This window comes from Petaurus breviceps, unplaced genomic scaffold, assembly GCF_028583685.1.
Source record: "Petaurus breviceps papuanus isolate PSGF00001 unplaced genomic scaffold, PetGlider_PUasm1.0 90808, whole genome shotgun sequence".
NCBI classification, from domain to species: Eukaryota; Metazoa; Chordata; class Mammalia; order Diprotodontia; family Petauridae; genus Petaurus; species Petaurus breviceps.
The window spans coordinates 13,154,553-13,165,783 of record NW_027187349.1 but is presented as its reverse complement, the minus strand read 5'-3'; the positions used below and the strand labels follow the sequence as shown (position 1 = coordinate 13,165,783).

Sequence of the window (11,231 nt, the reverse complement as noted above, 5' to 3'; positions counted from 1 at the left end):
GGAAGGAAGGAAGGAAGGAAGGAAGGAAGGAAGGAAGGAGGGAAGGAAGGAAGGAAGGAAGGAAGGAAGGAAGGAAGGAAGGAAGGAAGGAAGGAAGGAAGGAAGGAAGGAAGGAAGGAAGGAAGGAAGGGAGAAAGAAAGAAATTGAGAAACATTACCCATATGTTTAATTTCCCACTTCTATAAAACTCTTTTAAAATATATTTTTGAAGCTTTTGTCATTACTTTAGACATTTCTTATCCTCCAGTAAGAATGAACCTTCCCTTTTAACAAAGAAAGCCAATTAATCACTTAAGCTCTAGTAGTCTCCCACCTCTCTAATGCAAAAAGGTATATTTCATTATCTATTCTCTAAGACTTTCTTTGGTTTTTCCATTACTGAGAGTTTAACCTTTTTTAACAAAAATTTCACATTGTGGTTATTTTTCTCTTAGTTGTTTCATTCTGTATTAATTTATACCAGTCTTCTCTGGTTTCTCTGAATTCCTCACTTTCATTATTTCTTACAGCACCAGTAATGTTCCATTATATTTATATGCTATAGATTTATTTGACTATTCCCCAATTAAGGACACTTATTTTGTTTCTAGTTCTATACTACATTAAAGAGTGCTGCCATGGATATTTTGGTATATTACTGAACCCTGTTTCTGTCTTTTTTATATATCCAATAATAGGATCTCTAAGGAAGTCATTTTTCCTGCATGATTCCAAATCGATATCCAAATTATTAGTTGCCTTCAAAGTTGCACCAATAGTACATTAGTGTGCCTTTCTTCTCACATTTTTGCCTGCCTCAATACTGACAAGCGTCTTTTTTATAACTCCATAAAAATCCTTTTAAAGTTTATTTCTGATTTCTTTTAAGAATAAAATTTTATTAACATTTTTTATCTTTATAACACCTACATTGACTGCAATAATTGGATCAATTCACAGCTCCACCAGTAGTGTATACTGTATCATAATACCTTTAACACTGACTATTCCTATCTGTTGTCATCTTTACCAATTTGTTGGGTGGGAGGTGAAAACTGAGACTTGTTTTGATTTTCATTACTTTTATTATTAGTAATTTGGAATAATTTTATATGGCTGTTAATAGTCCATAATTTTTCTATGATAACTGCTACTTTCTGGAGATTTTCTGCGAGAAATAATAGCTACAAAGAACGATGAAATTCAGAGTTTGACAAGGCCTCCGTGGTCATACAGTCCAATTCATACCCAATACAGAATTTCTACCACATCATAACCAATAAATGGGCAACTAGCCTCTGCCTGAAGCCCTCCAATGAGGAGGAAACTGCTGCCCTCTCCAGGTAGCCCACCCCAAATTTGGACAGCTCTAATAATAATTATTATTATTTTGCTTTTTGGAGGGGGGAAGGCAGAACAATTGGGTTAAGTGACTTGCCCAAGGTCACACAGATAGTAAATGTTAAGTGTCTGAGGTAGAATTTGAACTGGTCCTCCAGACTCCAGGGGCCAGTGCTCTTTTAACTGCACCACCTAGCCACCCTGACAGCTCTAACTCATAAAGCTTATTTTTGGTTTTGTTTTGTTTTTGTAAGCAATCAGGGTTAAATGACTTGAGACAGGATTTTAACTTAGGTCATCCTATCCTCTATCTACTGAACCACCTAGCTGCCCAAAAAGCTTTTTTAACATCAAGATTAAACTTTCCTCTTTGCAACTTTCACTCATTATTCCTAGTTTTTTCTTTCTTCTAGAATCAAGCAAAACAATTCTCATGCTCTTTCCAAATGACTGCCCTCTGAATACTTTAAGATGGTCATTGTGTTTGCCTGGAGTAGTCTCTTCTCCAAACTAAATATTTCTAGCTCTGATCTCCATATGAGAGCACCACTCACTGTTCTGGTTGCGCTCCTTTGTTTTCAAAGGAGAATGACTTCTCTTCAATTTACCCACATCCTTCCTAAATCTGGCACCCTGAACTGAACCAAATACTGCAGACATGGTATGACCAAGACAAAGTACAGCAGGACTATCAAGGAATTCACTGAAGCCTTGCCTTTGTCAGTGAAGTCCCAAAATTTCATTAGCTTTTTGCAGGGAGGCTATAGTTCATCAAAGGTTATAGTTCACCAAAACCCCCAGATCTTTTCCCAGAAAAACTGCTGTCAAACTATGATCAGTCACACTAGTACTGGATGAAAAATATGTAGAATTAAGCGTGACACTTGATTGACCAGTGAGTATTAAATGTATTTTTAAAATTTTCTTTGTTTCTTGAATGCTTTGATGGAAATACAAGACAATTGATGTGTTAGAGCAAAACTAAAATTCAGCCGGTCCTAAAGGTTTTGTCAAATTAGATGTCAACTTCACATGGTTTCAGAGGAACCTGGGAATGATACATGAACTGATGCAGAGTAAAGTGAGCAGAATTCTAATCAATACAACCACTAAGCATGATTCCATAAGAATGATAACGAAGACTCCTTACCCACCCCCTGACACAGAGGTGATGGTTTCGAAATGCAACATGAGCCATATATCTTAAGATACAACAGTGTATCTTTACTATATATATTTGTTTAAAGGGTTTTCATTTTCTTTTTTTTCAATTTCAAATGGGAGTGTTGGGTGATGGGGAGATGGCAGAAAGGGAGAGATAGTGATAGAGGTAACCCCCAAAGGAGGATAACTGAAGCATTTTTTTCAAAATATACAGAAGAGAACATAAGGAAGACCAGAAAGATTAACATACAAGTAGGTAAATTTTGGAAGCTACATGTTGAATTTATGAAATACTTAAAAGGAAAAGCAAATGGTATGTAATAGATCTTCATGTTTTCACACAGAATACTTTTTTCTGTTTTACTTGGTATCCCTAATACAATTTTATTTGGTGTTAAGTTTATAATTTTTAAATAATTAAATAGTAGTAAGAAAAATGTCCCACACATATGGTAAGATCATACAAGTTTCCATGATATGTGTGATGAAAAACCTAATTTTTTTCAACAGCTGAATTTCAGGATTAAGTGAGGAATTGAATCAGATGCTCACTCTGCTCACTAAAATTAGTGGCTAGTGTCATCATTAGAAAAGTTCTAAGGATATTCCTATAGGCAAGTTATGTTTACATGACTTTCTAAGAAAAGGGGGGAGGGGGAAACCCTCCCTATTAGGAAAGGTTAGGGAGGAAAGGGAAATGAAGACATAATTTCCAATGTCCTACAGTTGGAATTTCCTAGAGAAAACTGCATCTATAAAAGGAAATATGCTTACCATTTTAATTACTCCAGTAAGCGTGGCCAGAAAATAAAATAGCTGCAGAAAACAGTTTCCAAAATTCTGCAGGACATCTGGACCTCCATGTATTGTTTCTTTCGGGGAGAGTTATGGCAGCATTTGCCACACTTGTAAGAAAAAAATATTTTCCACTGTTGATAGCTGTACCGTGTAAATGGCAGTTTCTTAATGAATAGCAGCCTGGATTTTGTTTATTCTGGCTCAACAATTCACTGATATGTTTCTGATCTTTTCCTGTGTTCCCAAACACAATTTCATTTGCTATTGAATTTACTTCACACATTATTTATATACAATACAGGATGAATTGATATGACTCTTGCAAGTTTAATTAAGATGGGAAGCCCACTAGACAAGAGGTCTTTATCCCAGATCTTTATCTCTGTGACCACAGGTAAATCGTCTGACTTGTCTCCTGATTCCCCATCTGTCAAAAAGAATTAGGGATGATGCTTATCTCACACAGATGTGATGAGAAGTGAAATAATACATGAAGTCCTGGGAAGGAACAGGTTTCAGAATTCAAGGCATCACTTTCATTGTGTCAGAACGACAGCAAATAAGCAGGCAATAACTGCCCTTCTGGTGACAAGAACGAAATAAACCAGATAGTCATTTTATCTAATTCAATTCATTTACTTCGAAGGTCATCCTAAAGCCGTAGATTTAATTTCATTTGACACCTTGAAGGTAGCGAAAGCAATCTGATATTTGAGAAATGAATGTCATCAAAAAGAGCAGAGAGGAAAGTAGAGGGAGAAACCTGATACCTTTCCTACCATTACATTGTATTCTTTCAATGCCCACTTCAACAGCCGAGTGACAGGTTAAACATGGGTAGATGGCAATTTATATTTCTTTGAACCACTGGGTAGAAAGTAAGGGAGTTTTGTAGTTTTACTGTCATTATCTAAGGCTGTAATCTTTTCCCATCCTTAAACGTAGAGGATTGAATCTACTCTCCACTACTGCTATCCTTTACTTTCCTTAAAATCGCCATGAGCATTCCTTTCTACACACTCCTACCTAGCATACTTTCTTGCTTATGAAAGCAATTTCAAAATGTTTAGTGAATTCTAACCTTAATAGACACATTTTCATTTATTTAACTACCAGACTGAACTTCTGCCCTGTTTCAATAAAAAGGCTACAATTGTCTTCAGCTATGGGATGTATAGTCACTGTTGTCTTTTGTTTTCAAAGAGGACCAATGACATGGAGTGATGTCTCAACTTGTGTTTCAATTAGATTTAAGTGAGGCAGAATCCCACAAAGTTGTCAACCTCGTTCTCTCTGCCAGAGTCATCTAAGTTCAGTGGCAAGACAAAAATCAAGATGACTGGGAATGTCCCAGGATGCAGTGGATGACCTTGCCATCCATGTCTGACTGAGCTCTTAGCACCCCATAGTACCTGCTTCAGCTGCCTCCAATGCCACTGTAATGAGTTGTTTTCATCTTTCCATTCTTCTGGGAGAAGTCCTCGCATGCTTGGGGTAGACATCCCCTTAGCTCACCCATGGGTTTGAGGCTTGTTACTTACCCTCAATCTGGTTTAGTCTGTCTGCTAAGAAAGTTTTACCTGGGCTGTGAACAATGTGCATTCTATAGCTTCTTGGAGCCATAGGTGAGAGTTTGGTACCAGGTGGACACCAAAAATGGATAAGCAGTCTTGAGAAGGCCTCAGCCAGCCCTACATTCAGTGTAGTCACTGCAAAGTTATTGAAAACAAAGCACTGGTTAAGAAGGGTCCTTAATTAATTCTTTGGAGAACCTAGTCATACATGGTTGGAAGGAATATTGATAATTATCAAGAACCAGTTGAAAGAAGGAAAATTATAAAAAGAGACTCAGAATTTGGAGAGATTAGATTTTTCAACGAGTTAACAAGTGTTAATGATGATATGTTAGGTATATCATAACATAGAAGTATAATTGTAGAATCACAGAATTTTAATTTTGTTTTTTTGGGTTTTTAAGATACTTTATGATCTTTAATTAAACTCAAAATGTGAGATTAAAATTTTTTTAATTAATTAATTTACTTTTAGTTTACAACATTCAGTTCCACAATCCCTTGAGTTCCAAATTTTCTCCCCTTCCCTCACCTCCCCCTTCCCCCCTCTACCCACCATGGTGGCATGCAATCAAATAGAGGTTCTACAAATACCTTCATATTAAACATTAGTCAAGTTGTAATTCAAATTCTAGTCAAGTTGGGATTCAAAGAGCACAAAGTGACTTAAATGGGTGGAAGTGTCAATGAGATCAGTTTGGGCTTGATATCAGGAGAATCTTCCTAGCAATCATAGCTGTCCAAAAGTGGAATGGGCTGCCTCCAGAAGTGATAGGTGCTCCCACACTGGAAATCTTCAGGCAGAAACTGGACAACCACTTGTGGGCATATTATGTTTAAGTTTCCTTTTAGGTATGTGTTGGACTAGATGGTTCTTGTGGAGCCTCCTGACTCTTAAATTCTATGATTCTGCAGTGTCAAGGACTAGGGAGGTGATTGTAATGCTGATTAGACCACTTAGAATATTATGTTCATTTCTGGAGTCAGTATATTCATGAGAACATTTTCAAGATTGAGAGTTTCTAAGGCAAGACAACCTAGAATGATGAAAGGTCTTAAGATCATGCCCTCATTAGGGTCAGTTGAAGGGGCCAGGGATGTTTGTCTTGGAGAAGACTTAGGAGGGTCATAAAAGCTGTCATTTAGACTGGCGCTGCTTAGTCCCTGAGGGCAGAACTAGGAACATTTGGGAGAAGTGATATCAAAGTAGACTTGAGTTTGATGTAAGGAAGAGATTGACCATTTGTCAGGTATTGTGTAAAGAAAATTTTTGTTTAGGTATGGGTTGAACTAGGTGGCATCTGAGATCAGTCACTTAGTCAATAAACAATTATTAAGAGCTTACTGTGTTCCTGGCACTGTGCTAAGCATGAGGGCTACCAAGAAAGGTAAAAGACAGTTCCTGCTTTCATGGAACTCATGGTCTAATGGGGGAAACAACACACAAACAACTATGTGCAAACAAGATATAGACAGAATACATTGGACATAATCAGGAGAGTGAAAGCACTAGAATCAAGGGGGATAGGAAAAGGCTTCCTGTACTGCATGAGATTTTAGCTGAGACTTGAAGAAAGCTCAGGATGCCAGGAGGTGGAGATGAGGAGGGAGAGCATTTCAGGAATGAGAGAAAACCAGTGAAGAGGCCTAGAGAGATGGAGTTTTGTGTGTGAATAACACCTGGAAGGCCAGTATCATTAAATTGCAGAGTACATGGGGAGGGGAGGGTGTAAGGTGTAAGAAGACTGAAAAGAAAGGGGCATTGGGGTCAGGTTATAAAGGGCTTTCAACACTAGAGGATTTAATATTTGATCATGTAGGTGATAGGGAGCCACCAGTTTATTGAATGGAGAGGGGAGGGTGACATAGTTGGACCTTCACTTTAGGAAAATCACTTTAGTGGCTGAATGGAGGGTGGACTGGAGCTGGGAGAGGCTAAGGGCAGGCAGATACACCAGGAGGCTATTGCAATAGATGACAAGGGGCTGCACTGGAGTGGTGGCAATGTCAGAGGAGAGAAGGAAGTATATTTGAAAGATGCTGCAGAGGTGAAATCAACAGGCCTTGGCAACAGTTTGAACATGGGGGATGAGAAATAGTGAGGGGCTGAGGATGACACATAGGTTTCATGACTGGAGTTCTGAGAATTCAGGACATCTGTCCTGCTCACACTGTTTTCTGTAGTGGGTATGGAAGCAGTGGCAGAAAGCAGATAATGGTGGGAGGAATGTTAATAGAAACCATGGGAAGCAGAGTCTGGAATTTCAGACACAATTTGGGTTTCCAACTAACTGGAACCTATATGAGAGTCTCATAAGTATTCCGAGGGTATGATAGAGATTAAAGACTGAATCTGGGGCATGTAAAAATTTTTGTAGTAACAGCAGTATTCTATAAGACTAGAATAAGCCTGTCCCTTCTAATGTCTGCAATAATTTCTTTGTCTGTGCTCTCCCTTCTAGACTTTGAGAACAGTATCTGTAAGGAAAGTTAGGAAATTAATTTTGTTTTTGTTTTATCTACAGAGATGATGTGAAATGGTCCTGGAAGCCTTTGGGAAATTCACAAGATGAAAAATTTGGTAATCTTTGTACTAATGTACTATGAGAATGCTCTCAGGTTGCCATTCAGAACAGCACCTAACTTATTATCAAGGAACTACTCAAGTCCTTACAAAAATAAAGACAGGAATGGGACAAGAATTAAACTCTGAGTTTCTAAAAGTCAGTAATTTAACCAATTCACTGGATAAGAAATAAGATAAGCCCAAGGATCCTGGAGGGGTGGAATGTGATATCAATGGAATATAAAGATTCCCCTGTATTGGCTTGGTTTTCAAATTGATTGTGTTAAAACCCAGAGCTTGTTAATCCCACCTGTGGGATGGGCTTGTTGATGTGAAAAGAAAGTCCTGAACTGGGAGGAGCTGGTGACATAGATTTGGAGACACAAGAGAGAGGCGGAAGAACATTTTGGAATCAGCACCCTTGTGGAGGCAGAGAGAGAGACTGAGAGAAGTGCTGGGGGCCACTTTGAATTGCCCTGGACTTTTGAGACCTGCCCCCTGAGCTGTCAAGGACTGAGGAGACATGGCTGTTTTGCTGGTACTTTGTCTCTGTTTTGATGTTGTTTTGCCACATTTGTCCACTGGTGAAAGACAGTCCTTTTGTTGAAGAAGTCCTGGAACCTGGCTGTTGGCTAAGAGCTCCTGAGACTGTCCTGCAGACAGAGAGTGAATACTGTCCACTGGTGAAGGACAGTGCTGTTGTTGCAGGGGTCTGGAGACTGTCCTGCAGACAGAGTGAATACTGTCCACTGGTGAAGGACAGTGCTGTTGTTGCAGGGGTCTGGGAACCTTTCTGTTGGTTCAGAAGCCCTGAAGAAGGATTTTCTTGTTGTATGTTTACAGAAATCCTGGGAGAGGGTTTTGCTAATGTTTTCAGGGATTCTAGGACTGTTCTACAGACAGAGGATGAATTAATGAAGAGACTGGCAATGTATCTTGTGGCCTTGCTAAGCCTTGTCTCCCAAGGAACTATGATTGCTGAGAACTTGCCTCGTGTCAAGATGAAGAAAAGACCTCCATTTGGGTATTAAGTGCTGTGCTTAAACTTTATGTAACTCTGGGGTAGATTCAATTGTGATCCAGGGGTGGGGAACTTTTGACCTTTTTGTGTTCTATGGTTGAACAAATGAATGTACTTTACTTATGTTTGGAAACTAATCTCCATTTGAGAAGAGGGGCTTTGTGGTAGACTAAGTGAAGGTACAGCCTAGGGGTGGAGTAGTATTTAGAACAGGGACTTTGTAATTGATTGAATGATTGGAAGGTCCTGGGGTGGGGTAGTACTTGGAGATTATTTAATCAGGCTTAGTAAATGCTGTATTTTGAATGATGTCATGTTTTGACCTTCTCTGTTCTTACTTTGTCACTGAATAAAATGGAGAGCACCTGTGCTGGTATTTTGAACCTTGGGAAGTTGCCTTTCCTTGGCACTACATTACAACACCAAATCAATAACAGTCTGGGTATAATAAGATGCATTATTAAAATATTAAAAGCAAATGGTTAAGAACAGTCCAGCATACATTATAGCAATACTTTTTGAAATTGCAAAGTATAAGAGACAAAGTAGACAACAATCTATTGGAGAATGGCTATAAAGATGTGGTATATGTATGTGCTGGAATTGTACCATAATAAACAATGAACATGAAGAATATGGGGAGACATGAGAAAACGTATATAACTGATACAAAGTGTCAATAAAACAATATATACAATTACAACAATGTAAATGGAGAGAATGACAACAAAAATCTAAATGAATGTTGGACAATTTTATTGTTCAGGTCTGACCCCAAAAGAAGAGATGTAAGAAAACACTTCTTTATCTGCAGAGGTATGGGTATGATACATCGCATATACTGTTGGACTTGGCTGATGTTGGTTAGATTTGCAGGACTGCTTTTCCCCTCTTTTTTATTCTTTATAAAAAGTATTGGCTCTCTAAGTGTGGGAGGGCATCGGGACATACTGAGAAATTAAGGTGATGAAAAAACAAAAGATAAAAAAATTTCTTTTTATTTGAAAGTACTGCCCTAAATATATATATATATATATGTATATATATGTATATATATGAATATATATACATACACATATAACACACACACACACATAAAATATGGTTACCTCAGCTAGTTTCAGATGAAGAACAGCATTTTCAGTTTCCAGTTCAACTATTCTTTCTTCTTTGGCCTGAAACCAAGAACCCAGAAAGGAAATATCACCAAGAGATCATTTACTTTGGTTGTTTTAAAATAACAGCAATTTCATTCAATGACACTAATTTTTGTCATTGTAAAGAACACAGAACATATGGCAGGCTTCAGATAAACTCCTTTGGGTCAGACTATAGCTCAATCTCACCCACCAGGTCTAAATCTCTGGGCTATTTTAAATGCTTGACCACAAAGGCTTCTGGGCTAAAGTTTACTTCTGGCTTGGCCTTGTTCCTCCAATACATAGTTTGCCTTTCCCTATATTCCATGGTCTGGCTCTGGTTCCACCCTATCTAATGTGGCCATCTCCTATGACCCAAGTCCATTCAGCTGTTCCTTTTTTTGTTACTATGATGACTCTCCCTTCTGCTGCTGTCCTAATAATAGCCAAGGACCACAGTTTCAAGGCTATGCCTAGGAAGAAGCTGATAACAGCCAGGGAACTGAACCCTGGCAGAAGTTGTAGTAGTGAGAAAAGGACCTAACGGGAAGTACAAATGCCAAGCCCTAGTCTATAGAAAAACAATTATTAGGAACAGGAGAATAGAATATGCCATTTCAATCACAATCTCAATATATGAAATTCTAATACACTTTTTATTACATTTTATTTTATTACATTTATTTATTCATGCATTTATTTATTTGTTTAGTTAGTTTTAGTTTTCAACATTCACTTTTATAAGATTTTTAGTTCTCAATTTCTGCCCTCCCCAAAACGGCATGTAATTTGATATAAGTTATATATGTACAATCATATTTTTAAAATACCATACAATGCCCACCACACAGAGGATATTGTGAATTTCATTTTTTGTACTTGTATTTCTAGCACCTCCTACACTGCTAGCACACAAGAAGGACTTAACAAATACTGATTGGTATACACACACATATTTTAATATCAGGGATCCATTGCTCTTACAATCACCATATTTTTATCTGGTATGAGTTCAGATACAATACCATTCACAAATCTACATACTTCCCCTACAACATTCATGAACAATGAAACATTTGAAGCTTTTGTGCTCATAAAAAAAAATTCTGAAATGTGGTGGGGTGAGATAGGTGATTAGTTGAAGACAGAGTGGAAGAATATGTAAAGATAAACCAGGAAATTAGTAGGGGCATTTTTGTAGACAGCAGGAATTACAGAGGATAGTTTGCTTATAAAAAGAAAGTTTATAATACAAAGGGAAGGGTAGCTGAAAGAATGAGATATAATTATTCTTAGGTTGTTTTCCTAATTTAAAAGTAATTCTAGAAATCAAAATATATTTCCATTGTTATCCTGCTTTAACCATGACATAGCATTAAAAAACCCAAAACTTGTATTTTTTTCCCCTCTTAAAAAGTGTTGTTGATATGCACTGCTTTTCTTTCTCTTTTGGGAGGGGGCTGCTATTTTCCCTCTATAAAAGTAGGACTAAATGTTAGCAAGGATAGAATAGGGAGTACAGTGTGAAGGGAATGGACTGTGAATAAATGAAGTCAGTGCTGGGCACTGCTACATACCTCAGGGACCATTTTGTTTTGTTGCTCTCTCTCCTCTCTCTCTCTCTCTCTCTCTCTCTCTCTCTCTCTCT

The 11,231-nt window shown here is 37.8% G+C and overlaps 1 protein-coding gene across 1 annotated transcript in view; it reads right to left on the bottom strand.

Moving 5' to 3' along the window:
* KIF25 (kinesin family member 25) overlaps positions 1 to 9,963 on the bottom strand; it is a 104,019-nt gene extending 94,056 nt beyond the window's left edge. The window contains exons 1-3 of the mRNA XM_069070570.1: positions 9,795 to 9,963; positions 9,554 to 9,619; positions 4,864 to 4,992 (exon numbers count right to left, since the gene is read on the bottom strand). The gene's annotated coding sequence lies outside the window, so the exon portion shown is untranslated. The remainder of the gene's footprint in view (positions 1 to 4,863; positions 4,993 to 9,553; positions 9,620 to 9,794) is intronic.
* Positions 9,964 to 11,231: the final 1,268 nt, after the last annotated feature.